Genomic DNA, 27,812 nt, shown 5'->3' on the forward strand with positions numbered 1-27,812 from the left:
AGGGAAAGCATAAGTCTGCACTGCCCCAGGCATGTTGAGGGGAAGAGATGTTAAGGTGGGTGATTTGCAGTGGCGTTGCTGGAGATAGCTCCAGATATCCACTCTTTCCTGGATGACGGGGGAGAGATTGATGGTAGATAAAGGGAGGGGGCGGCATTTTTAAATTCTCGTCTAGGGCGGCAAAACACCTAGAAACGGCCCTGAATATGGTTATGTTCTGGGGCCCTCTTTGAGGTCATGACGGCTCATGTAGACCGGGACAGATGCTATGTAATCCTAACGGGCCACTAAATGGACTCCGGATAACAATTGGTGGTATTTACTTCCCAACATGTGACAGTAACACTTTTTGGAAGCCCTTTCCCATATTCTTTTAGCGGACTTTGATGCACCGTTATTAGTAGAGGGAGACTACAGCTGTGTTGCCACTACTAACCTGGACAGATCTCTCCCTCCCCTCCAAGATTCCCTGACCACAAAACTGGCGGAGAACTTGAAGGACTGGATAGGCTGCTGCGGCTTGAGGGGTGTGTGAAGAGTGCAGAATGTGTGCCAGAGAGAATACTCTTTTTACTCCCCTGTGCATGACCTGCACATGCCCCTCGACAAAAAGATGTGCACCTAGGACATGGCCACACAGAGCACTAGGCGTGGAGTATCTGGGTCATACAGTCTCGGACCATTAGCCATAGTTGGTTACAATGCAATAGGGCAGACACATGGCACCCATACCCACTTGGTACCTCCCCATAGACCACCTGCATGGACCCACTTTTAGGGACACCGTGGGAGAGATAATTACCAATTACTTCCAGATAAATCCCCGCACAGCAACACATACTAACATTGAGTGGAATGCCCTTAAGGTAGTGACCAATGGTTACTGTTCATTAGCTAGTTAGTGGGAGTAAAGAAGACGCTTACGGCTTCAGCTACAACCATTGGAGAATGGTAATTGTTGACTCGAGTGAAAGATCCCAGACCACCTGCAAGCTATGCCAATGCTGCAGGAAGAGGGGGATAAGCATATAGTCATGTTGGTAAAACCTCCGCTTTTTCACTATCTGAGCACTGCCCATTCTGAAGGGTGTGCAGCCAAATAGACTGTAATCATGGTTGGTCCGCCCAGAGGGCATAGGAGAACCCATCACCTAGATCTCAGGCCCAAGCTGAGAAATGTTATTATATACACGAGTAATACATGTAACCTTCATAGACCACTACAGAGAGTAGTATAGAGAGCCCCACCCCGTGCAGGGAGAGATGCTGGCTGCTTGCCGGTGGAAGATAGGGAAATACTTGGAGCCCCCATCTCAGAACCTGAGATGAGGCAGCCATTAAAGAGCTCACTTGAGGCAAGACCCCTGTGACAGATGGCCTCCCGGACGAGTTCAGCCAAACCTTAGCGCCCTTTCTAGTCCTGAAACTGTCCGAGATGTAAATGCAGGTGTTGGACTGCAGGTCTCTGCCAAAATCAAACAGAGAGGCCCTGTTGGTGACTAAGACCTTGGAAGGGCCCACAGAAGTAGGCCTACTGCCCCATATCAATGCTGAATTTAGACTTTAAAATCCTTAGGTAAGGTCCAGGCCAACCGGTTACTACCCTATCTTACTAATATAAGATCCACCAGGGCACAGGACAGGGCTGTTTACTCTCTCCCTTGCTAATTGCGCTAGCTGTCGAATGTCGAACCATTTGCAAGTATCTCGCACACAGAGCCACAATCAGGGGATCCAACTGCATGATGGAGCATTTGGTCTCGCTATACGTAGATGACATGCTCCTATATCTAAGAGAGGCCCAGATGAGTATGTAGTGTGTTATGTACCAATTGACATAAAACCTTCCCAGTCTCGCCGGTTCTTACGGCTCCACCAGACCGAATGTGGGCCCTAGAAATCCAGTGGGCATCTAAGGTCTTTAAATACCTGGGAATCAAGGTATACCACTCAGCCAGTAATATGCTAGAGGGAAATCTGGCAGCCTAATAATTGGTCTAATGGGTAATAGCACCATTTGGTGGTCACTTTGGCCTCCCATAATGGCTAGGATAGCCATCACAAAAAAGATCATGTTACTGAGAATCCTTAATTTTTTTGTGAACTTACCAGTCTGGATCACAAAGGTTTTGGTCTGTACCCTGAATTCAACTTATCTGGGAAAGGTGGTGAAATTGTGTGTTGATGCGCACACTCTAGAGGCCAACTGACAAGGGGGGGTTAGGAGTCCCCGACATTAAAATATATTATTATGGAGCACTGCTGCAATGACTGACTAAATAACTGGCAGGTTTAGGCCTAGCAGAGCTGAAGATGTGGAAATTAACACAGGGAGGGGGCGATACTGGCATTGGTGATGGGGGTGAGAAATAACACCGACTCATGAGCCAAATCTTCTCTACACTGCTGGATCGACTCCTCTGTATGCCACCGTGATTCCATTGGTGAGGCTGCTGACACCAAGAGGAGGGTCTCTGACGGTCCGTCAAATGGCAGCCTGGACCCAGGCAAATATAGTGACGCTAGGTGACTACTACTCTGAGAACTCCTTTTGCACGTTGGAGGAGTTGACTGTGGGGAGTTAGCTCGGGGATGGTAAGGGCCTAGTTTACAGCTACCCCTCTCCACCCATGATCTTCTGCAGGCGCTGTTGACATTTGGAAATGGTAGCCATTTTATATCCTGGTTATACAAAATGATGCAGTCTATGACAACGGATGCTATGCCATCCCTAAGGGCTAAATGGGAGGCCCACATTGGCAGACCATTTGCAAGGAAGGAATGGGAATGGACCATAGAGCACACACACACAGTCACTCACAATACCCAATTTAAATACATGCATTCAACTATTTGCACTGCACCTACCTTATCCCTCACAGACTAAATATGATGCGTTTCATAATGGGCTTGAGGTGCCCACATTGCATCCTCACTTACTCAGACTGTCTGCACATGGTGTGGGACTGCCCAGAAAATGTGAAATTGTGGATGCAGGTCGCTGCTGCCCTAGGGCACTCCCTGGACTGACATCAACTGTTCAAGGCAGAGACATGCCTTCTGGACCTATATAGCAGGAACCTGAAATACAGACGGCCAACAGATTTATGGATTTGCCTTTAGGAGTGGACTGCAGAGACATGGCTATTGCACGCCACTGGTAGTTCTCAACTGTCCCACCACAAAGTACGTGGAAGATTAACATCAACAATTGGGCAAAATTAGTGAAGAGAATAGACGAGGACTCTGTAAACCGCAGCTGGAGGAATAGTGGGCAGAGGTGGTGACTAGCTTCTTAGACAATGACAAATAATAGAGGGGTGCTGTTCTGGCAGCACAGTGATCAACTAGTACTAGATTCCCACCAAACACACATATTTAATGGTCCATGATAGGCTTGCACCTTGACACAACACCAGTCAGAAAATGGTCCACCATGCAAAATTCTTATGAGGCTCAAACTGGGAAATTGAGCACGTTCTTAGTTTAGGATTACCTGTTACTATCTTCCAAGAGAGACATAAGTTATGAGCGAGAGAAATGTACTAAACTGCAGCTATGGATAGTGGGTGCAATACGACTATAGATGGTTCTGATTCTCCACAAGCAACACTGAGGGCACTGATTGACAAAAAGTCAAATATATTGTAACACACGTTGTAACACACATCATGGAAGGTAATACCTATTGTATACTGCAAAAATGCTACAGTGACATTTAAGACCGTTTTTTAGGGCTCGGGCCTAAGCCCCCACGAAGTGGAGGCGGAGCTTCCGAGCTCTTATGCGTTCAAAAAAAGAAAGAATTGAGAAAGGGCTCCGGCTGGCACATTCCTTAGTTTTTTATGGCATCTGCCTAGTGATTCGTCTTCGCTGTGCTGTCTATTTAGTAGCGTTGACGTGATAGGCTGTATGTAATGTACGCGTGCCCGATTTGGCATATTCTGTGCGCGAACGAGCACGGCAGAGTGATTAATCCTAATTAGGAGCTGTCAGAGTGCCCGTGTAATGCAATCCAGATGGTGCGAGCGCGTTCACCATTGCATTTATCATGCGCGCTTTTATTTCGCGCACGGCAGTCCATTCATTTGGCGGTGTGTGTGTTTGTATTTGCACGTGAGTCTGTGTCTACCTGGGAGTGTATTAAGACGCGTGTGTGTGTTTGCCGGTTTATGGAATCCGCCCCCGGCCCTTCCGGCATTGATTGCAGCGGAGAGCGCAGAGGCCCGGTGCCCGGGCGGGGCTGCCCCGGTCTCAACCTCCTTCCAGAGAGATTATTGCGGGGAGGGAGGGAAGTGCTTGCCTTCAGTGTAGAGCCGCACATGGGAGGAGAGAACCTGTGCATACTCAAGCCGTGCTCCCGCCTTACAGCTCACCCCCAGCCTGGAGCCGGTGAACTGCCTACCCTCTGCGTGTTACAGTTTTGAAGCGCTTCGAGGCCGTCTGTGGAACCCACGTGCTTGTGGGATTGTGCGGTGTTTGGGTGGATTGCCTGCTGCGTTCAGGACCGGACGGCGAGGGGGCTCCTGGTACTGTCTGTAGCCCAGAGAGAGAGAAGCGCGTCGTGAGCACGCCGCCACAGTAAAGGTAAACTGCGTAGTATGGGGGGAAGCTGGGAACTTTCACGGTGGTGACGAGTTCAGCCAAGCTTTAATTTATTTAATCCCAGAAGGCATTCGAATCTCATTGTCGTGTGCGTCAACTTTTTACTGGGATTTCAAGTGCAGTGTATGCACTTCCGAGACTGTGTGTAATTGTTTAACTAAGGCATATGCGTGGACTTTGGATGTTCTGAGACGGTTTGACGCTGCAGTGGTGTATTTCAGCTGAGGCGTTTGTGTTGTAGTCTTCTGCAGGGGGGTAGCATTGTTTCAGGGTCTATGTGACAAAGTTATCAGTGTTCTGTATTCGAGTACTAGCCAGCCAGATCAGCGGGTAGTTCCATTACCCCAACAGAGATATTACCTTCTTGGGAGAGGTGGGTCCTGTTCGTAGAGCCCCGTGTAGCTTGCCAGTCCCCCCCTCTCCCATAGAGTGTCTCCTGCCTTGCCACGTCTCCATTTGCAGAAGAAAGCAGTGTTGCGCACTTTAGCCACTAAGCATTCCTAATTCGGGTACACTCTGTCACTCCTTCTCCCAGCCCTCCACGATTTGGTCTTTCAGATGCCAGCAGTCACTCAACGCAAATAACGATGGGGTGGGGGGGATCTCCTTGGTACTCAAAGCCCCTCTTCCAGCTCCCCTCTCACGGGTGGCAACTTAACCAAGCCGTGCTTTGAACCAACGACTCGCTGCATTCTGGAGTTATTTCGCATTCGAAGACTTCTTTGACTCCCAACATTGTAAGCAGTGCATTAAAAATCACTGGATGTAGAGTGCAGCTAGCCAAAACTTAAGACTGGTTTAAGTAAGTTGTCTCACGTGACAGGAGACTTCTGTTCAGACATGGGCACTGACAACTCACCCTTGTTTATGAGGGAATGTCTCCGGTTGCTGGCCCCTTGTACCACCCATGCTCTTATTTTAAAATTATTATTTTTGGGATATGTGCTGGATGACTAAACTCTTATAAGGGCCCAAATGCGAGACCTACTGGCCATGTCAATGCTTGTTGGAGTTTCTCTTCACATCGCTGGTAGTCGGTATCAGGACTTTTTCTAGGACAGAGGTGAGTTCATAAACCAGTGCTGTTTTGGCAGTGGGATAGGGTGAGAGGTCGCACACTATATATTTGGACAGTTATTAGAAATTACTGTCATATACCATATTAAGTATCTATGCAATGCCATGTCGTTACCTATGCATTTTGTCATGATGGTCTTGTTGTATTTGTTGTTTTGCCATGCTTAATTAGCTGTTGTCTACGGTAGTGAGTATTGCACCCCATGATTTGTGCATACGTTTTATGCAGTATGGGGTGAGCATTTCATTTTGTCTGTGTAGTTTCCCAAAGCGTGGAAGTCTGTCATGTTTGGGTCTGATGTGTGACCAAGTATGCAGTAGGGGGACTGTGTTAGTTCCTTTGTCCTGCAATATGTACAGTAGTGGGAGAGACTAACTACCCATATGTGCAGTAGTGGGAGAGCGTAACTGTAAGTTATGCAGTAGTGATGTCATGCAAGGTATGCAGTAGTGGGAGTGTGTTATTCTTTTTTCCTGCAAATTGTGCAGTAGTGGGTGAGCATCACTTCCTTTGTCCTGCAAGGTATGCAGTAGTGGGAGTGCGTTAGTTACTTTGTCCTGCAAGGTGTGATCCGTATGAATAATTTATGTGATGTGTTCCTTCTTTACAGTTTAAGGAGTGGACATATTTATATAATGTATCCTGTGACATATCTCAGGTGTTAGAGTAGTGAGTAGAGTAGTGAGTGCAGAGGAGTGAGTAGTGAGTGCAGAGTAGTGAGTAGTGAGTGCAGAGTAGTGAGTAGTGAGTAGAGTAGTCAGTAGTGAGTAGAGTAGTGAGTAGAGTAGTGAGGTGAGTAGAGTAGTGAGTAAAGTAGTGAGTGCAGAGTAGCTAGTAGAGAAGTGAGTAGAGTAGTGAGTAGTGAGTAGAGTAGTGAGTAGTGAGTAGAGTAGTGAGTAGAAAGTAGTGAGTAGAGTAGTGAGTAGAAAGTAGTGAGTAGAGTAGTGAGTAGTGAGTAGAGTAGTGAGTGGAGAGTAGTGAGTAGTGAGTAGAGTAGTGAGTAGTGAGCAGAATAGTGAGTAGTGAGTGCAGAGTAGTGAGTAGTGAGTGCAGAGTAGTGAGTAGAGTAGTGAGTAGAGTAGTGAGTAGAGTAGTGAGTAGAGTAGTGAGTAGTGAGTAGAAAGTAGTGAGTAGAGTAGTGAGTAGTGAGTAGAGTAGTGAGTGGAGAGTAGTGAGTAGTGAGTAGAGTAGTGAGTAGTGAGCAGAGTAGTGAGTAGTGAGTGCAGAGTAGTGAGTAGAGTAGTGAGTAGAGTAGTGAGTAGAGTAGTGAGTAGAGTAGTGAGTAGTGAGTAGAGTAGTGAGTAGAGTAGTGAGTAGAGTAGTGAGTAGAGTACTGAGTAGAGTAGTGAGTAGAGTAGTGAGTAGAAAGTCGAGTAGTGAGTAGAGTAGTGAGTGGAGAGTAGTGAGTAGTGAGTGCAGAGTAGTGAGTAGTGAGTGCAGAGTAGTGAGTAGTGAGTAGAGTAGTGAGTAGTGAGTAGGGTAGTGAGTAGAGTAGTGAGTAGAGTAGTGAGTAGTGAGTAGAGTAGTGAGTAGAAAGTAGAGTAGTGAGTAGAGTAGTGAGTGGAGAGTAGTGAGTAGTGAGTAGAGTAGTGAGTGCAGAGTAGTGAGTAGTGAGTGCAGAGTAGTGAGTAGTGAGTGCAGAGTAGTGACTAGTGAGTGCAGAGTAGTGAGTAGTGAGTAGAGTAGTGAGTAGTGAGTAGAGTAGCGAGTAGAGTAGTGAGTAGAGTAGTGAGTAGAGTAGTGAGTAGTGAGTAGAGTAGTGAGTGCAGAGTAGTGAGTAGTGAGTGCAGAGTAGTGAGTAGTGAGTAGAGTAGTGAGTAGTGAGTAGAGTAGCGAGTAGAGTAGTGAGTAGAGTAGTGAGTAGAGTAGTGAGTAGTGAGTAGAGTAGTGAGTGCAGAGTAGTGAGTAGTGAGTGCAGAGTAGTGAGTAGTGAGTAGAGTAGTGAGTAGAGTAGTGAGGTGAGTAGAGTAGTGAGTAAAGTAGTGAGTGCAGAGTAGCTAGTAGAGAAGTGAGTAGAGTAGTGAGTAGTGAGTAGAGTAGTGAGTAGTGAGTAGAGTAGTGAGTAGAAAGTAGTGAGTAGAGTAGTGAGTAGAAAGTAGTGAGTAGAGTAGTGAGTAGTGAGTAGAGTAGTGAGTGGAGAGTAGTGAGTAGTGAGTAGAGTAGTGAGTAGTGAGCAGAATAGTGAGTAGTGAGTGCAGAGTAGTGAGTAGTGAGTGCAGAGTAGTGAGTAGAGTAGTGAGTAGAGTAGTGAGTAGAGTAGTGAGTAGAGTAGTGAGTAGTGAGTAGAAAGTAGTGAGTAGAGTAGTGAGTAGTGAGTAGAGTAGTGAGTGGAGAGTAGTGAGTAGTGAGTAGAGTAGTGAGTAGTGAGCAGAGTAGTGAGTAGTGAGTGCAGAGTAGTGAGTAGAGTAGTGAGTAGAGTAGTGAGTAGAGTAGTGAGTAGAGTAGTGAGTAGTGAGTAGAGTAGTGAGTAGAGTAGTGAGTAGAGTAGTGAGTAGAGTACTGAGTAGAGTAGTGAGTAGAGTAGTGAGTAGAAAGTCGAGTAGTGAGTAGAGTAGTGAGTGGAGAGTAGTGAGTAGTGAGTGCAGAGTAGTGAGTAGTGAGTGCAGAGTAGTGAGTAGTGAGTAGAGTAGTGAGTAGTGAGTAGGGTAGTGAGTAGAGTAGTGAGTAGAGTAGTGAGTAGTGAGTAGAGTAGTGAGTAGAAAGTAGAGTAGTGAGTAGAGTAGTGAGTGGAGAGTAGTGAGTAGTGAGTAGAGTAGTGAGTGCAGAGTAGTGAGTAGTGAGTGCAGAGTAGTGAGTAGTGAGTGCAGAGTAGTGACTAGTGAGTGCAGAGTAGTGAGTAGTGAGTAGAGTAGTGAGTAGTGAGTAGAGTAGCGAGTAGAGTAGTGAGTAGAGTAGTGAGTAGAGTAGTGAGTAGTGAGTAGAGTAGTGAGTGCAGAGTAGTGAGTAGTGAGTGCAGAGTAGTGAGTAGTGAGTAGAGTAGTGAGTAGAGTAGTGAGGTGAGTAGAGTAAAGTAGTGAGTAAAGTAGTGAGTGCAGAGTAGTGAGTAGAGAAGTGAGTAGTGAGTAGAGTAGAGAAGTGAGTAGTGAGTAGAGTAGTGAGTAGTGAGTAGAGTAGTGAGTAGTGAGTAGAGTAGTGAGTAGTGAGTAGAGTAGTGAGTAGAAAGTTGAGTAGTGAGTAGAGTAGTGAGTGGAGAGTAGTGAGTAGTGAGTAGAGTAGTGAGTGCAGAGTAGTGAGTAGTGAGTGCAGAGTAGTTAGTAGTGAGTAGAGTAGTGAGTAGTGAGTAGAGTAGTGAGTGGAGAGTAGTGAGTAGTGAGTAGAGTAGTGAGTGCAGAGTAGTGAGTAGTGAGTGCTGAGTAGAGTAGTGAGTAGAGTAGTGAGTAGAGTAGTGAGTAGAGTAGTGAGTAGTGAGTAGAGTAGTGAGTAGAGTAGTGAGTAGTGAGTAGAGTAGTGAGTAGTGAGTAGAGTAGTGAGTAGTGACTGCAGAGTAGTGAATAGTGAGTAGAGTAGTGAGTAGTGAGTAGAGTAGTGAGTAGTGAGTAGAGTAGTGAGTAGTGAGTGCAGAGTAGTGAGTGCAGAGTAGTGAGTAGAGTAGTGAGTAGTGAGTGCAGAGTAGTGATTAGAGTAGTGAGTAGAGTAGTGAGTAGTGAGTGCAGAGTAGTGAGTAGAGTAGTGAGTAGAGTAGAGTAGTGAGTAGGACATCACAGGCAGCAGCTGTGCAAGCTTCTTACACTCACAAGGAGACCACAGGCAGCTGAGGTGCAATCTTCTCCCACTCACAAGAACGACATCACAGGCAGCAGCAGTGCAAGCTTCTTACACTCACAAGGAGACAACAGGCAGCAGAGGTGCAAGCTTCTCACACTCACAAGAAGGACATCACAGGCAGTAACGGTGCAATATTCTCACACTCACAAGGAGATCACTGGCAGTACACACCACATGAACACACTCCATAACACATAGCAACAATACATTGGCATTTACAATGCCATTAGCTCAAACTCAAATAAATCCGAGCCCGATTGCATTTCTAATGCTTGTTTAAAATGGTGGAGCCAATGAACAGTCAGTGCCCATATGCATTTTACTTTGGTTGTGCATTATTTAGAGCAACGTTAAACCATTTCAGAGTAGGTTCTGAGTTGTTGAGTTCTCCAGTAATACTGAAAGCCTTATGTTTAGCATGAAAAGTTATTTTAGAACTTCCTGTGTTAGAACATCAAATTGATTTGAATTCAAAAGTGCCTCACTGGTGCACAAAAAATGATAACAGGAGGAAGTGTAATGTGGCATGCACCATGCTTTGGCCATTGTGGGCATGCTCATGGGAGCTTTTTCTGGAGCACCTTTGGTAGATGCCAAAATGGGACTTCTATTCATGCATAAACTTATGTTTAATACGTGCAATCGTGGGCTTGCTGAGTGGCAGAAAATTATTTGTACTTAAGGCTAGAGTTAGAATTTGGTGGGCAGGTTACTCTGTCACAAATTGGATACAGTATGCTGTCTACTAAACCCTTGGAGTACCCACCACATTTATAGTCAGGCAGACCATCATTTTTCTGCAGCCAGTGCACCTGTGGGCTCCATTGACCGAATGCCTCCTCCGAAGGCCCATGGAGCAGTCAAAGGAAGATAATTCCACCAACCACTATATTAAAGGTAAGCAGTGTGATGTCCTGGCTAGAGGGCGCCAGGCAAGATGGCCGCACTTCTGTGAGGCTCCGCCGACTCGGATCAATATCCTGCATTAATCCTTTAATTTCGCCTCGGTGAGGTGACCAGAGCAGTGGCATATGGTTGCATGTCACTTGGTGCTGGATCGGTGCCGGTAACTTCTTTGCCGGACTGTCCCCGGAGCTGTGAGCGGCGAGTGCGCCGCCGGCTGTGAGCCCGCCAACTGCGGAAGGAGAGCGGAGACTTCCTTGGGGGATCGCGGCGGAGCAGACCCTCGGCTGCGGAGACTGCGGTGCCTACCCGCAACCCGGCGGTTGATTCGGAGCGGGGAGCTGCCGGAGGAGAGCGACTGGCCGGAGGTGGTGGTGAAGTGCGGGGCCCGGTCCGGCTTCCGCCGGTTGCGGTGAGTGGGGTGACAGCCTAGGAGAGCCCGCGGCTGCGGAGGTGGCGCTGGGCCGTACTAGGCCGCGCCGTGCAAACTGTGGCTGGTGGGGGCGGGGCGGGTCTCTGATGGCCGACGAGGGAAGGGCTAAATACAGAAATGACTGAGACCGCCTGGCTGGGAGTTATTTAGACCGTGGTGCTCGAAGGCTGCCTCTGCAAATCCTGGACCTGGGCTGTGGGCGGTGATATACACAAAATCCATGGCTATTTACTAGCGGTACTATGGGACAGAGTGGTGACTGAAGGGGCCACGTGGCTGGACAGTTGCGGATGGAATGTGTTGAGCTTACTACAGAGCCAAGTGCGCCCAGTTAGTAAATCACGCAGCGCTCTGTGCGTTTTGAGGCCGGCAGCCTAGAAGGGAGAACTGGGCCTAAAACAGCTTACGAAGGGCACAAGATTGGGACAGCTCTACAAACTGTGTGTTGGACTCGGGAGTGCTGTTTATAGTCATACGACCACTGTGGAGGACAGTACAGTGTGGGCGGAGACATGGGTAGAACTGAAAGGAATCAGCCTAAATTGATGTTTGAGGCGAAAAAAACTCCCATGTCTGCTGTGCAAGAACCGCCTCCCCCCGAGGCTGCTGGTGCCACGGGCGGCGCGCCAAATTTGGAAGGGGTCCTAGTGGCTATGCAAAAGACGCTTCAATCTATTGAGGGCACCATGGAGGCTGTTAACCATCGATTGGACCATATGGCCACCCAATTTGACAGACAAAATGAGCGTATGGGGGAGGTGGAACAGAGGGTGTCTGCCACGGAGGACGGCTTGACCACGGTCACCACGAAAGTGTTTAATATGGAGCGCATCCTGGCAGTAATACAAGCCAAGAACGAGGAGTTGGAAGGGAGGTCCAGACGCAACAACATCAGCGTCACGGGCCTGCCCGAGTCCACCAATGTAGGACGTATGGAAGACTTCATGGAGCGGCTGATCACTGAAATTTTTGGCGCTGACCAACTATCTCGTGTGTTCATAGTGGAACGAGCTCACCGCGCTCTTGCTAAGAGGCCAGTGTCTGGGGCGCCGCCGCGACCAATTATTGCCCGAATACTGAATTACAAAGACAGGGACGTGATACTACGGTTAGCACGCGAGAAAGGCACCATAGACTGGCAAGGCAGTAAATTAGAATTTTATCCCGATTTCACTGTAGCGGTGCAAACGGCGAGAAAAGAGTTCCAAGCTGTGAAACAACTTCTCAGATCCGAAGACATCCAGTACGCAATGCTATATCCTGCCAGACTTCGGATTGGTCCACCGTCTGACAACAAAATCTTCGCCTCATCCAAGGCAGCTATGGAGTATGCGAAAAAACAGAGGAAAAGGAAAAGAGATGCAAATGCGGCGCAGAACGGAGAAGAGGATCTTCTGGAAGAAGCTGAATGATTGGATGTCGCTGGTCTGAATAGACATTGACTGTGAATGATATGCTATGGCGCTGAAGAACATGGACATGAACGCTATTCTTTAATTTGGATGCTGCAAACTGCGTAATTACTTGTTATAGGCAGAGACCGGCCTGGAAGAAACTATTGGACTGTGGCTTTGACCATTGGGTAAAGAGATAAGTAATTTGTGTGACCCAATATTGTGTTTACTCGCAATGTATCGTGATGGTGACCTGCTGGATTATGCATGGGTTTGCGGTAATATGACCCCAGTGTTGGAGGGCTGGAACAGGGGCAGGATCACTGTTTGACAATATGTGGGTCTGCTCACTGCCGGGTGGTTGCGATTGAATATGGGGACAATTTCCGGATTTATAGCTGTTGTCAACCATGTGGTATTGTGGGTCTTGGGGCTTGGTCCACTGGGGCGAAGGGAAGACTGTTAATTCCGAGTTTCTTCTACTACAATGGTTAGTGGAAGATGGGCTCCTCTACGCCCCCGCTTATGGGAGTTCCCCACGATGCGCCTCGAATAAAGGTTTTGGTTAGGGGGTTGGGGGGCTGGGGACGGCTTTGGCTAGTTGGGGGAGCTAAAGTGGGAGGGGGGTGGATGGGGGCAGTTCTAAGGTTTCAGATGACTACGTTACTATGTGTGGGTGTGTATGACGGGGAGGGTGATGATATCACGCTGAGGGCTAATGCACCGTAATGATCTCTGGTTGAGGAAGATGCTTAACTGTCTGATGTACTGCTCATGGATTGACGATTACTGCTGGGGGGAGGATTTTGTGCTCAAGTTACTGGCATATGGAAAGTGTGGCCCTTATGGCTAAAAGTGGGAAGATATGCTGGATAACATGGAATGTACGGGGTCTGAATAGACCACAGAAATCTTGCCAGATGCTGGCCTTTCTTATTAAGCATGGGGCGCTGATGGTCTTTCTTCAGGAGACGCATCTCCGGGGGAAAGCGATTGATAGTGTGGCTAAGCAATGGGCCGGGGTGCGAGTGGCAACAGACTATTCATCCTATGCACGGGGGTCATGATTTTATTCAAGAAAAACGTGCAGTTTGATCTGCTATACAAAGATGTTGACAGTGAGGGCAGGTACATTATACTGCAGGGGAAACTCTATGGCACGCTGATAACATTGGTAAATGTCTACGGTCCAAATGTGGACGATCCAGATTTTTTTGTTGAACTGTGGAACAAGGTGTATGCCCTTCCGCCATCGGCTATTGTGTGTGGGGGTGACTGGAACGTGACATTGGACAGGATGCTGGATAAAAAGGATGAAAGGCCGGCAGTGCATAGAAAAGCGGCGGAAGCAGTATGTGATGTGATGAGTGACTTTGGACTGGTGGATGTATGGCGGTTGGGACATCCGGGAGTGCGGGAGGGTACTTGTTATACCTCTGCCCACGACACGTGGTCGAGACTGGACTACTGGCTGGTCACTCGTGATGTCAGTGGCTGGGTCAAGTGCAGCAGTCATTTGCCCAGGACCTTGTCTGATCATGCGCCAGTGCTGATGGAGCTGGAATGGCCATCGCACACCCCTGCACCGTTTTCATGGCGCCTTCAACCGGGGATGCTGCATGATCTGGTGCTGCGGGAGGACTTAAGAACTTGTATTGAAGAATTTTTTGAGAAGAATGTGGGGTCTGTGGAGAGTATGGGCACAGTGTGGGAGGCGTTCAAAGTTACGATTAGAGGTGCGTGTATTGGGATGCAATCTGGGGTGCTTAAGACACTGAGAAATGCTATGGGTAAACTGGAGGAGGAACTATTATTGTTGGAACGTCAGCAGGAACGATTCCCTACAAATGCTCGGCTAGCAGAGATACGGGGGAAAGTCACGGCCTATAACGATCTAGCTGACCAAGAGATTAATTACTTGTCCAAGCGTTCTAGGGCGAGGTACTATAGTGAGGGGGGGAGAACAGGCCGGGGACTAGCTGATAGGATTAGAGAACCATGGGCGAAGTACTGTGGAATTCAGGAAATAGTGCATGAGGGAGACACTGTCACAAGTGCTGCGGGTATCCTAGACTGTTTCGCGGAGTATTACGAACAGATGTATAGTTACAGGGACACTGCTGGTGAGGAGGAATTGGTGCACTACCTAGATGACATTGCTCTAGTTTGGCTGTCCAAGGGGCAGCAAGATTTTTTAATGCATCACATCACGAAGGAGGAATTTATGGATGCAATTATAGCTCTGCCTAATGACAAGGCGCCCGGCACGGATGGCCTGCCATCAGAATTTTATAAAGAGTATGCGGATTTGTTGTTGCCGCGACTGGCAGAGGTACTAGAGGACTCGTTAGATCGGGGACAGCTACCGTCCATCATGAGGGAGGCACTATTGGTGGCGCTGCCCAAACCGGGCAAACCATCTAATCTGTGCGAATCATACAGACCTTTGTCTCTAATCAACACAGACGTCAAGATTATAGCCAAGGTACTGGCGACCCGCATGAGACTTATTCTACCGGTGATGGTGTTGCCTGATCAGTCGGGATTTGTTCCTCTCCGCTCCACTGCTCACAATTTGAGAGCTCTGTTTGCGGTTTTGCACCTTCTCAAACCGGAACTACCTGCGGTGGCGGCACTACTGGATGCAGCCAAGGCATTTGACTCTGTAGCCTGGAGGTATATGCTGGCGGTGCTGCACCGGATGGGTGTGCCGTATTTTTTCACATCCTTAATAACGTTGTTGTATACAAAGCCAATGGCGCGGGTGAGGATTAACCGTCATGTGTCTGCAGCGTTCAGTATTCAGAGGGGCACTCGACAGGGATGTCCGCTCTCACCCTTGCTTTTTGCCCTTATGCTGGAACCACTGGCCTGCATTTTGAGACAGAGGTATGCTGACACGGCGTTAAGGTTCCCGCTGAGGTCATTTGCCATCTCCATGTACGCGGATGACATGGTGCTGTATATTAGAGATTCGGCTCAGCATCTGGAGAGAGTATTGAGGGAATTCATAAGGTTTGAACGGTTTTCTGGCCTCTCGATAAATTGGGACAAATGGATATTGCTGCCCCTCACAGACGCCACTACGCCCTTCCCGCTAGAATTTCCATTGGAGTGGGCGGTAGAACCGGTGCGATATTTGGGAATTTGGGTGCACAGGGATAGTGCTGAAGTCATCCGAGCCAATTACGGAGTGGCGATTTCGAAATTGGAAGATCAGGTGCACAAATGGATCAGGTTGCCGCTCTCATTTGCGGACAGGGTATCCATCATCAAAATGGTGGTGCTACCTAAATTCCTGTATTATTTTGTCAATGTGCCCATTAGGTTGACCACGCACTTTTTTCACAACTGCAATCGTTGCTCATCATGCTGGCCTGGGCTGGTAAGAAGGCGCGGGTGAGATGGGATGTTTTAACTAAGCCGTACGAACTTGGGGGTTTTGCAGTACCGGATATGAAGCTGTACTATCTCTGTGCGCAGGCCCACTTTGCTTCTTATTGGATGTCGGCGCCACCATATACACCGCACGTGGCGCTTGAAGCTGGTGCAGTCACTCCGCGCCCACTGAAAGCCATGATAGTGAATCGGCACTCTGTGTTTGAGAGGGGAGAGGTGGACACGGTACGTAGCACACACTATGCCTGGCAAGAATTGGGCAGGAGGTCAGACAGATTGCCATTGTACGCCCCGGATATGCCGCTACTATATCACGATGAGATTTCGATCTCTAGCGAAGTTGGAGCACTCCAGCTTTTTCATGGTGCTGGCATAAATAACATTGGGCAGGTGTTTCATAACGCCAAATTCTTTCCGTTACAGAATCTCTTGGACAAAACGAATAATCCCACTATGGCCACGTTCCTGTATGTCAGACTACGCGCTGCACTGCAGGACTTGTATCCCTCCTTCCCGGATGAACCCCAAGTGCTGGGAGCATTACAATTGCTATATACCTCTACAAATCGAGTGAAACTGATCTCGCGCTTATATAGGGCCTCACAGGAAGATGAGGGCGGGGGAGGAACTTTGGCGAAAGCAAGATGGGACGCGTGTTTGCCAGACCCGCTGACGGATGAGGAATGGACTGAATGTTGCTCTGGGACGGGTGGGTTTGCCGTCAATGGGAATTTTCGCCTCATTCACTATAAATATTTACAGCAATGGTAAAACACACCAGCACAACTGTTACGATATGGGTTGCGGGACAACTCTAGATGTGTGAGATGTGGTGCAGATAATGCTGATTTCCTACACTTGGCATGGGGCTGTGCTAAGGTGTGCGAGTTCTGGATTGTGGTGACGAAGGCACTGACTGAGATGACCTCCGTGGAAGTGACTGCGGAACCGCGGTTGTGCTTGTTGGGTATTGCTTCTGGTGTGCCTGTTGGAGCTAGGCGGCTGATAGTGTTGGCTTTGCAAGTAGCCAAACGCAGAGTGGCTATGACATGGGGCGGGAGGCAGGCGCCTACTATTAAGCTGTGGTTGCAAGACATGGCGTATTGTCGTGATCAATTAACCTGCTACTATGAGGAATTACCAGAAGCTTCTCGGCCTAGAGATGTGTGGGGTCCGTACACAATGTACATGTTATCCAGGACGGCGACAGAGGAGGCCGGGACCGGTGGGGAGGTGGCTTCGAATGATGGTGAGCGACAAGAGAATGGTTTACCCTCGCAGGGAATGTTAGTGGTGTAACGCGGACAGTTCACTGCTCTTGCATATTATGGTGGAGTATGGCGACGACCCCTTTGAATTGTTCTCAGTACCTCACTGGCAGCACACTTCAATACGGTATGTGATGGAGATTGATCTGAAACCTGGGTTGTTAGTTGGGGGGGTTGTTCTATGGTTGAGTACTGTTGAGTTGCTTATAAACTAAGACTGCTAGATAATTGAGTCTCACTCCTTACAAGATCTACCTTCTGTATTATCGCCTATTATCATTTGCATATGTACTGTGTACGGACAAGATATATCCAATAGGTGTTGGGAAACAGATGATATTAGCGGCCGGCCCATGGCTGGGTTGTAGGCCTATGGCTGTGTTCTTGTACTTTGACAAATAAAAGTCTTTACTCAAAAAAAAAAAAAAGCAGTGTGATGTCCTTGTTTCTGTTTATCACTGCCAGATAAAACCTGACGAGCAGGACAGAAATAAACATAATAAAGACCCTCACGCCTCTGGAAAAAAAACTCAGTGAGTGTGGGGCTATTAGTTATTTGTTTATCAATAGCAAACTCCCACTTTCGAAGTTTGTTTTTCGAAAACAAAAACTTTCTTAAAGATTGGTGACTGGCTGTCAGAATCGACGGGGGCAGTCAACCAAACATTTGCACCTGACAGGGACCACCATGGCAGCAGATTTTATCAAGGTACAGAGATCACAGCCGAGACAGCGCTGATCGCTAAATTTGGCAAATGATAGTCCATCAGGATGTAATGTCCTCTTTCACCCTGATGAACTATCCTCGATCTGCTGAACTTTAAATTTGGCCCTTAGTAACTACCCTTAAAAAGCATTTGTTTCAAGGTGAACCTTTGGCCATTACGGATAGAGATAACGCCAATTAGGAAATCCCCCAAAATTATGTGGTTTTTTTTAAATGTCATATTAAGTACCCTACCACTGAGACACATTCATGTCCTGGAAGTGTATGCTATTTACATAAATATAGGATAAAGTAATATGATTTTACCAGCGAGGCCTTGACTTCATGATGTCCATCCTACACCCAACCTGCATCCATTCTTTGGCAACATTGCTAATTTTTTATCTTCTCTTTTTAATTTGATCAATATCACTTGAGGGCCGATTTAATATACCAGTACACGTATGGTTTCAGTCATTGAAACCTATATTATAATGACTAACTTCCTGCTCTTTTACTGTATATCGATTTATGTAAAGAATTCCATGAGGTAATACTATGAATGATGTTCTGTTTCAATGGACAGTCAAAATTGTATTTGGCATCATTTTTTAATGTTTGGCTGCTTCAAGCAGATTACACGCGGTATCTTCATAATACAGAGTAGTACATGTGCTCCTATATTTCGAGATGCAAGTATTGAAAATCATGGTCCTTATTCAAAGTTGGGGTGCTCCCTCAAAACATGGCAGATATCCGGTCGACTCTTTTATATGCATAATAGGCAATAGTGTACTATGGGTGACGAGACTTCCATACATTTGTGACAGAGTATTCCATCCACCAAACTCTTAATCAGGCCCCTGTGTTTCCCATACAACCCTTTTGCAACACCTTTTGGAGTTAGGACCCAACTGTGCTACAACAAGACAATTTTGTAATAAGTAATAATAATTTCCTTTCAAAATTATAGCAAAATATTGGTTAGAAATTCAAATGTCACTGGTGAAGTGTTTGCATTGAGCCATAAAATCATAGAAAATATATAAGTTACCCTTAACATATACATTATGGGCTCATATTGAAGTCATTCCAAAAACTAAACAAAGTCTTGTTTCTGATGTGCTTGATATAGCTAGATTTACTACAATGTTTACTAAAGGACTCTGAAGCAGCCCCGGGCAGTGCTACTAGTGTACGAAAATAAATAATTAAATACAAAGAATAAAATACATCAGTTAGCAAATGAATCGTTTTGCTGTGAGGTTATCTACATTCCCCAAAGGCCAGTGGTAAAACAACAACAGTGAATACTGCAAAAGACGTCCTTTGTATTCTGCACACTAAGGCTGCCTACTGATATCAGAGCCAGAAGAAGTCCATTGTGAAATAATATAGCCTTCTGAGCAAATGTTACCATAGCAATGCCAAATCAGAGAATGAACTTTTCGAGCATGACAAATTATAGTGGCCCCAGGCAAGTATCATAAGGGTATTATTTTCAGAAATCTTCTTTGAATTGTGCATGTTTCATTGCACTCATTTTAGTCCTTCTGTGTGCTTTCGCAGGAAATCACATTTAAACGAAACTACTTCAGATTCTTACAAGGAAACTGTCTAATTGCAATGTTATTCTTTTTATCCCTATATTAACATATGATAATCTAGCAAACTCTTTGCTTTATGGCGTTTTTTTTCGGATCTATTTTAGAAATAAAACATGAATTGCGTATACATACTGTATAGTGGTTAAATGAATGTGTCATTTTGCCATACAATGTAAGCTTTTGTAAAGCAGAAACCAGAGAGTGTGTGCAAGTCCAAAGTTCCACTTTTGCAAATAAATATTTCCTCTGACTCGCATACTGTCAAACAAGGCAATACATTGTTTGAGTTCCAAAATCCTTGAATTTTCATTTTGTGAGGACGTGATCAAAGGACATGAAAGCAATCTGCATAGTAAAATATGTCCAAAACGGGTCATAAACGTTGTCATGACAGGTTGAAAGGCCCGCCTTAGGATATTGGGACATATCCCTGTGTGCTCCAGACGTTTCGAAGCCTAAAGGTTAGTATTTTTGTCCCTCTACTAAATTTACCACTTGGCACCCTGGAGCCAGGCCACTGTGGGCAAATTCAATTCTATTATATTATATTTCTAAAGCACGTACAGCTACCCAGAAGGCCATCACAGCGCTAGGTTAGCAACTGGTAGTTCGACTGAAAGAAGAGACTTAGTTGAACAGAATAGTGTTAGCAATTTCCCAACTGTTCAGAGGACATCTGATTGAGTTTCTCAGAGTTCCCTACTTCCATGTGACCAGGAAGTGAACATTAACCAGGCACACTACATAATTGTAAGTCTGTGTTAGGACATGATCGGTCAGTGTAGGATCTGGGCATTTCCCTTTTTCTCCCCAATACTCCTGCTTTCCACAATATTGGAATCTGGCCTCTCAGAATGAGTTAAGTACAATTGTCAGCGCTTAATTTCTGCGGGTGGTTGCAGGCACTCATTACTGGGGACCCAGACTTATTTTTATCATCAGAGCAAGCAAAACAAAGACAGGAAATGGCTAAAGAACGAGATAAAGAAATGTAGGAAAACAGTGACAAGTGATTAAAGCAGGGAAGAAAAAGAATCTTCAAGCTTCAGGACAAAGAGACAGAAAATGCAGACTTGGTTGAAGAAAGGGATGAAGTGGAATAATGGGTTGCTAGCTAGTATTCTCCCACCCTAGCAGTCGACAGTGCTGAGGGCGGGCTTCTAAGAAAAAGCATGCACCTCTATACTAATGTTTTACAAAATAATCCGTGGCCAGTACACATTTACCAACTTTTTATGCAACACAGTGCAAAAAAAATATTTGCTGCATTTCATTGAGCAAGGGGGAACACAGCATAGCGTCATACCTACAAAGATTGACCTGCTGCTGCTGTCATGCCCTAGTTGGGGCTCTACTGAGGCTGCCCTGCCCGATTCATGGCCTTGCAGAGAGGAGTATGCGCAGTCCAGCTTAGAATATATTCTGGAAGCATACCCTTTCATTCCAATGCCAACACAACCTCAGAAGGATGACACACATTGAATAAGTCCTATGAACTTTACTGCACATGCAATATGTTAAAAAAAGACATTTAAAAATTTCTCCTTGTGAATGCCTGCTGCAATTTTGTACCCAAAAATACAGTCTGGATATATTAGCAAATTGAATGTGTGTCAAAACCTAAGGGTGTTTGTGTTGATCCACTTGAGTAATGCTCCAATAATACCTCTTGGCGCAAAGTGATGCTAAGCAGCTCAAGCATTTTTAGTGCTGAGAAAAAATCCCCCTTTTCGTGCAGAATACACCTTTGAGCCGCATAATAAATGTCAATGCTTCACCTTGCGTCACTTTACAAAGGCGCATAGCCTTAGTAAATTAGTGCCTGAATGTCTTCCTTCAAAATCAAAAGAATTCTATTAAAAGCAAATTTGTTCTAAAATCTACAGCGCACTTTGGGGCAGATGTATCAAAATACCTATTTGCGATCCTCAAATAGCGATTTTTTGAGAATCGCTATTTGAGAATTGCAAAATGGTATGTATCTAAAAAATCGCAATTTTTTAGCGATTTCTTAAAATTCCTTAATTGCGATTAGCAAATTGCTAATCGCAATTAAGGAATAATTTCCCATTCATTTCTATGGGACAGGAGGCCCATGGAAATGAATGTGAAGTTATTCTCAATTTACGATTCGTAATTTGTGAATCGCAAATTGAGAATAATTTCAAGGGTGCAAGGGTGTCATAAGGACACCCTGATGCACCCCTGAAATTTACATTTGTGCGCATATGGTGCACATACATGCCCTAAGGGCATGTATGTGCACCATATGTCACCTTCACAAATGCCAAAAAGTGCATTTGTGAAAGAAATCGCAAATTACCACCAACTTGAAGTTGGTGGTAACTTGCGATTTCTTAAGGAGAAATCGCAATAATGTAATGCTTGATGCATTGCATTTAAGGAATGGCAATTTGCGATTCCTTAAATGCTTACGCAAAATTAAGGAATCGCAAATTTTGCGATTCCTTAATTTTGCCATTCAATTTCCTTCATGTATACCGTTTAGGGAATTTTTAGTCGCAAAGGTTACTTTTTTGCGAATCGCAGCGTTTGCAACCAAAAATTGCCTTGATAAATCTGCCCCTATGTGTTTACACGGCCCAACATTCCCAACTTCAATAATATCTGATTGATGCTAGGTCGCAAATGTGTAATTCACACAACATAGAAGATTAACAGAACATAATTTCGGAATACTCTGTGCCAATTTTCCCGAAACTGCTCACAGCAAATTACTCTAAAAAACAAAATGATTTCTACTACAATGTTTTTTCTTTGAAACATTTTTCTATTAAATAGTGTTCTCAGAATTTGTTTTCTATGAATTTGAATATTTTACATGGTAACACTTTAGAGAAGATGTCTATGGCAGCCTAAATTCTTGCACTTACAGCATGGAAGGTTCTTGAAGCAGCTGTATACTAACACAAGCACTGCATAAAAACATGTAAATGTAATAAATGCAAATATAAAATAATTTCTGCATAGTTTATGAGCCCTGTTCGACTTGATCCTCTCTGCAGGGTTACCCCTATTTTGCTTACACCTTTCATGTTTTCTGAACCCATTTTTGTTGGCTTTTATGACTCTGTGTACTTTACCACTGTTAATCAGTGAAAACGTGCTTTTGTTATCTCCCCTAAACATGGAAAAAATGGCTTACATCCAATTGACACATTTAATTTACATATACGTCCCTTGTTGAGTAGTGCCAAATGTACCCAGGGCCTGTAAATTAAATGCTTCTATTGGGCATGCAGTACTGATTGCTCAGCCCGCTTAAGTAGCCTATTAAAACTTGTCTAAGGCTTGCCACTGCAGCTGTGTGCAGTTTTAAACTGCTGATTCAACTTGCCAAAATAAAGCTTAGCCAAGCCTAATCCTTCCTTTTTAATATGTATAAGTCACCCCTAGGGTATGCCCTAAACAGCCCATAGGGCCAGGTACAGTGTATTTAAAATGTTAGACATGCATTTTTAAGTTTTACATATCTTGGTAAGAAAACATTTTTAAATGTGTTTTTCTCTACTGCAATGTCTCTCTTTCTCTTAGGATAACATTGGGTTACCTTATTAGATTTAATAAGAGATAACTTTTGATTGGGAGCAGGTAGGAATATTGTATTTACACTGAAAAGAATTGTAGTTTAAAATCCTCTTTAATGGTAAAGTCAGAATTTAATTCACAATTCTGAAAGGGCTACTTTTAGAAAGTTGGCTTTTTCTTGTCCTAACCATTTGGTGCCTGTATCCTTGGTCATACGACCAGGTGCAATTGGTAGTTGGCCTTGTGCATTCCTTCCAGACAGTGAGACAAAGGGGGACTAAGTGTTGTCAGGATGGACCATCTTGTCAGGATGCGAGGGGCAAGTCTATTGTCACCCCAGACCCATCAGAGCCAGGGCAGAGGAAAGAGGAACATTCCAGACCAGATGTGAGGAAGAGTTTAGACATTTCTCCCACTTCAAAACTGGCACCCAGTATCAATATTGGACCCTGAGACCACCTCTTCCGGACACAGCTGGACATGTGGATGCTACAGAAGATGGACTGCCCTGCTGCCAGATAACTGCTCTGTTGCTTGAGGCCTGCCCTGCTCTCTGAAAAGTGAGACTGGACCTGCTTCCTTTATCCCAGGCAGAGAGACTTCAAGGTTCAGGTGACTGACCTTCTGTCCGAGGTAGAGGGACTGATCAAGCTCTAGAGGCCTGCCTGCAACTGCTCAGCTGACCTGCTGCACTAACCCTGCAACTGGACCTGCCTTAGCCCTGCTGGCTCTGCTGGAGTGAACTCTTGATCCCCAATAGGTGCCTCTCCACATTCTGAACACTTGACTGGCATCAGTTAAGTTCCTCTTGTGTAGACATTGAGAAATACTGACATTTTGGGCTCCTTGCAACCACAAACGGGCCTGTTTGCACCTAGATCTGGCTGTTTGCAAAGATCACCAATGAGAAGCTCTGGTGGACTCGAGTCTTTGTGCTACTACGACTTCCATTAATGACTGCCAACTTGAGAATTGTGGATCTGCATTTTGCACTACAGCACTGAAAGCCGGTGGAGACCGCAGCACAAAGCTCCAGCGACGATCACCTGCTATGTTCGACCGGATCTTCGGGCTATAGCAGCGACCATCTGCAATGCCCGACCTGATCTTTGTGCTACAACCATTCGCAATGCTCTCTCTGCTCCTCATGGCATCCTCCATGGCGAAGTGGACTCTTCGCTCTGGGCTTTGAGAATGTAAACTTTTCAGTGGTACTAACTTGCTCCCTCTGTTTGGCCCGCTCTCCATCATGGTTGGCCTGAACCTATGATTTTTCGGAGGTCTAGCATGACAACATAACCATGAGTGGTGCTTTGTGTTTTCGGAGCTACTTGACATTTCTCAAGTGATAAACAGACATGAGGATCTTTGTAAGATTTATGAATTTATGTCCAAAATAAACCATTTATGATGGATATGAATCAACATAATAGGGGTTTAGCAGCAATTATGTAAGATTTTCTTTCGGCTAACTATACGAAACTAAAAAGATAAATAAAATGAATGTTAAACAAAAATGGGTTTCCGTAGTCTGAATTACTGTTAAACGACTATGGGGATCATTTTGATAGTTCCAGGTTGTCAGCCAAGGCCGTCAAGGTGAAAGAGGCTACTCCTTCACCAACTTTATGGCAGGCCACCCTCTCTTTATTCAATTAAATTGCTGTAGCAGTGTATTCTCCTTGAAAGTGGTCCTGCTGACGCAACAAGAACACTTTCGCCAGAAACGAATGCCTAGTTGATGGCATGTTGTTTTGACCTGCTCTCCATTCTTCTCACTGTCACAAACTCCCAAAATAGAAAAGCAATGGTCCTATCGTACCAGGCGATTTCTTTCTGCACATGGGTACTACCCATGTTTTGCTTGGCCATGACTACTATGCCTAGGCAAGAAGAATATGCATCAGGAGATCCCTCTTAAATAGGGTCGACTCACCAATGCATGTGAGGTGACGACTCTGTGATCGATTGATTAACAATCCACTGACAGTTGATCTACAGTTTACCCACCTTAAATGCGGCGGTGCTAGCTTGGTAGGTTGTGGGAACAACCAACTTTCAGCATTACTCTCATCTCTCCAACTTCAAAAGAATTCTAAATCCACACAAGCTATTTAGTAGGTGGCAAACTGAAGATTTGACTTCAAACACTGTTAAGACTGAATTTATGGGTTTCGCTCCTAAAGACTTTCTTTCAGAAGATTTAGTTACCAGTTAAGGTGAATTCTGAATTTGACCTCTGCATTTGGAAAGCTGGAGATGCCTTCAAAACTAGTTGTTTCAGTCTATCGATTTGCTTGGTGAGTTTTTTGGAGGGAAGAACGAAGCATTAGGGCTTCAGATATGTAAATCGCTTTCAAGCATATAAAGTAAATAGCACTCCACATTTTTTAAAGCCATTTGAAGGCCAGCATTTCAGAAATGCATTGTCATTCTTTGTCACAGAAAGTAGTTCAGGGTTCCTGCTGTTAAGAGGTAAACAAGCATTAGCAAAACCAATATTCCTGGCTTGTAACTGAAAATGCTTCTTCATTGAATGTTGTGTATGTGGTATTGTGGATGTGTGTATGCAAACAGGAGTCAATGGATGGATGGATGGATGCATGCGTACAAGGATAAGTTACTAAAGTGCATGGATGGTGAGTGATTGAGTGTGTGGACAGTTACATCAGTTAGTGTATGAAGAAAATGACTTTGTTGCTGTGCTCTGAATGGAGAAGCACTGCGGCTTTTTATCTCGTAAACTGGAATAGTACCAGCATATCCAGGAAATTACCAGGATATTTATCCATGATATGCATTTCTATTCTGCACTCTCAATAATGTGTGCATTTACAATAGCAATGATAACGTTTTTTATTTAGTTCTTGGTGATGCACATCTGTCTTTTATAAGTGTTTTAATAGACTGGTGTTACTTTTACCTAATTAAATAGTTATTGACCTCACTGGGATAGCAGACTCAGTTAGCCTTGTCCAAACTTGAAATTGAGCAAATGACTGAAGATCACATCAGATGTTGTTAAGCGTTAACTCACTTCGTCATTAACGGTAATTGTGATCCTCAAAATGCTTTTTATCTGCCTTATAGACTGGATCTAATAGTTATCGTTGTTGTTAATGAGTATTTGCATAGCATACAATCTGCATTAGTATGGCATTGCAACGCCATTTAAGGTCATGGGAGGCTCAGTTGGATTGCACAGAAAGATTTTTGGTAACTAAATTAAAAGCAAAAAATACACTTCCCCCTTTCTCCATCGCATCCACCCCCTTACAACGCACAGCAAATATTTAGTCCGTGATTATTGTTTCAAGCATTTGTGCCTTTTCTTTTCATAGAGATGATGTTAAAAATCTGTACCCACCTTTGGCCCCATCCTTGATCCTGTGGGATAGCTGAGACACAGCAACGTTTATTGTCTCGGCGGATTCAGAGTCACAAAATGCCAACTGAAAGTGTTGCACAAAAGCGAAAAATCTCCATAAACCAGGGACAAAATCTTACATTTGAATGATGCGTGTTGAGCATCCGCTTAAGAAAACATATTTTAGTAAAACAAATGCTGGATTTATTTTCTTACAGATATAATGGAAGCTTAAATTTAAAAAAATGATAGTATCTATGTTTTAATGTAATATTGTATGCCAGTGGAAGCCAGTAAAAATGTATGAGCATAGCCAGACATGATACATTCACATCTTTCTAGAATTTTTTAAGATTTAATTATTTAGCCCCATGAAATTGATCCAAACAGGATGCACAAAGTATGGCAAATACCTGAGATAAAATACAGAATGTGTTTTATCTTTTCTTGCAGCACGTTTTTGGCACAGTTGCACCAATAATGTATTTAGTCTGAGGAGTCCAGATGTATGGTAAATCGTTGAATTTATTTATTCTCGATAGATGGACACAGCCTTCTTTGAGCTTATTAGGAAAGCCATAGTCGGGGCGGAGCTTGACTGATGACCTGGTCATTGTAGTCTTGGAGCTCCTCGGCTGAGGAAATGCTGATGAAAGACAGCTGGCGTGGCGCAACCATAGCCAGACTACTGGCACTAGATGCGTGTGTGAGGGTCCGCCCTGAACACAGAGGAGTCCCTTGAAGCCCAGCATACTCTATAATAAAACCAGCCGGCACCTGTGTACCACTAGCAACAGTGAAGTGCTGTGTGATTCGGGCCGGCGGTGTGCCCATCTGGGAAGATGGGTTGTATGCTGAAAACACAGAGAACTGCTGGATCAGTGGTTAGAGAGACAAAGAGGGTGCCCTGAAACAGTGTAGTGTGGTGGCAATTGAAGAGGCCCGGCGGGAGCAGAGTGCTACCCCAGAAAAACGTTCCCCATTTTTTTTGTCCAGGCCCTAGAGCCCCTAGTGGCTAAACTCAGACAGACGGATGTGCAGTGTGCTCTTCGGTTTCTTGATGGCACCTTTATGTCTCACTCTTTGCAGACCATATAACGCTCTACTTGCGAGATCTCCAGAGTAGCTTAAATGCCATCTTGACAGAATTCACCGTGATTCCTACCTATAATGTTACCTATCAGGCCTAACCATAAGCATGTGCCCTCCATGGTTGCTTTGTTAGAGTAGGTAAAACAAAAACTCATTCCAAATGCAAATTAATGCATATTAATATATATATATATATATATTCACTGAAAAAACCATAGGTTTTACAGACGTTATAGTTAGGAATTAGCATTTAAAAAACCTTAGAAATTCACTAAAAAACGTTTATGGGACGTTATAGTTAGTTGAACATTTGACTCATATAAAACCAGAGAAATTTGCCTGTTATAGTTAGTTGAGTTTACTATAACTCGCCTGCCCGCAATGCACTGCTGATGATGTCACATATTACATCACTCATGACATGGTCAGTGACATCACTCATGACATCACTTATGACATCACTCATGACATTACTCATGACATCATCCAGTGAATGTGTGTTTCTATAAAATGTAAATATGTTTTATATATATATGCCAAGGTGTGTCGAAGAATGAATGCATTTACAAGTGCCTAAAGGAATTATTTTGTATGTGTGTGACTGACTGTATAAGTGAGTGATTGAACGTGTCTTACTGAATGCATG

Source organism: Lissotriton helveticus, chromosome 9 (assembly GCF_964261635.1).
Source record: "Lissotriton helveticus chromosome 9, aLisHel1.1, whole genome shotgun sequence".
NCBI lineage: Eukaryota > Metazoa > Chordata > Amphibia > Caudata > Salamandridae > Lissotriton > Lissotriton helveticus.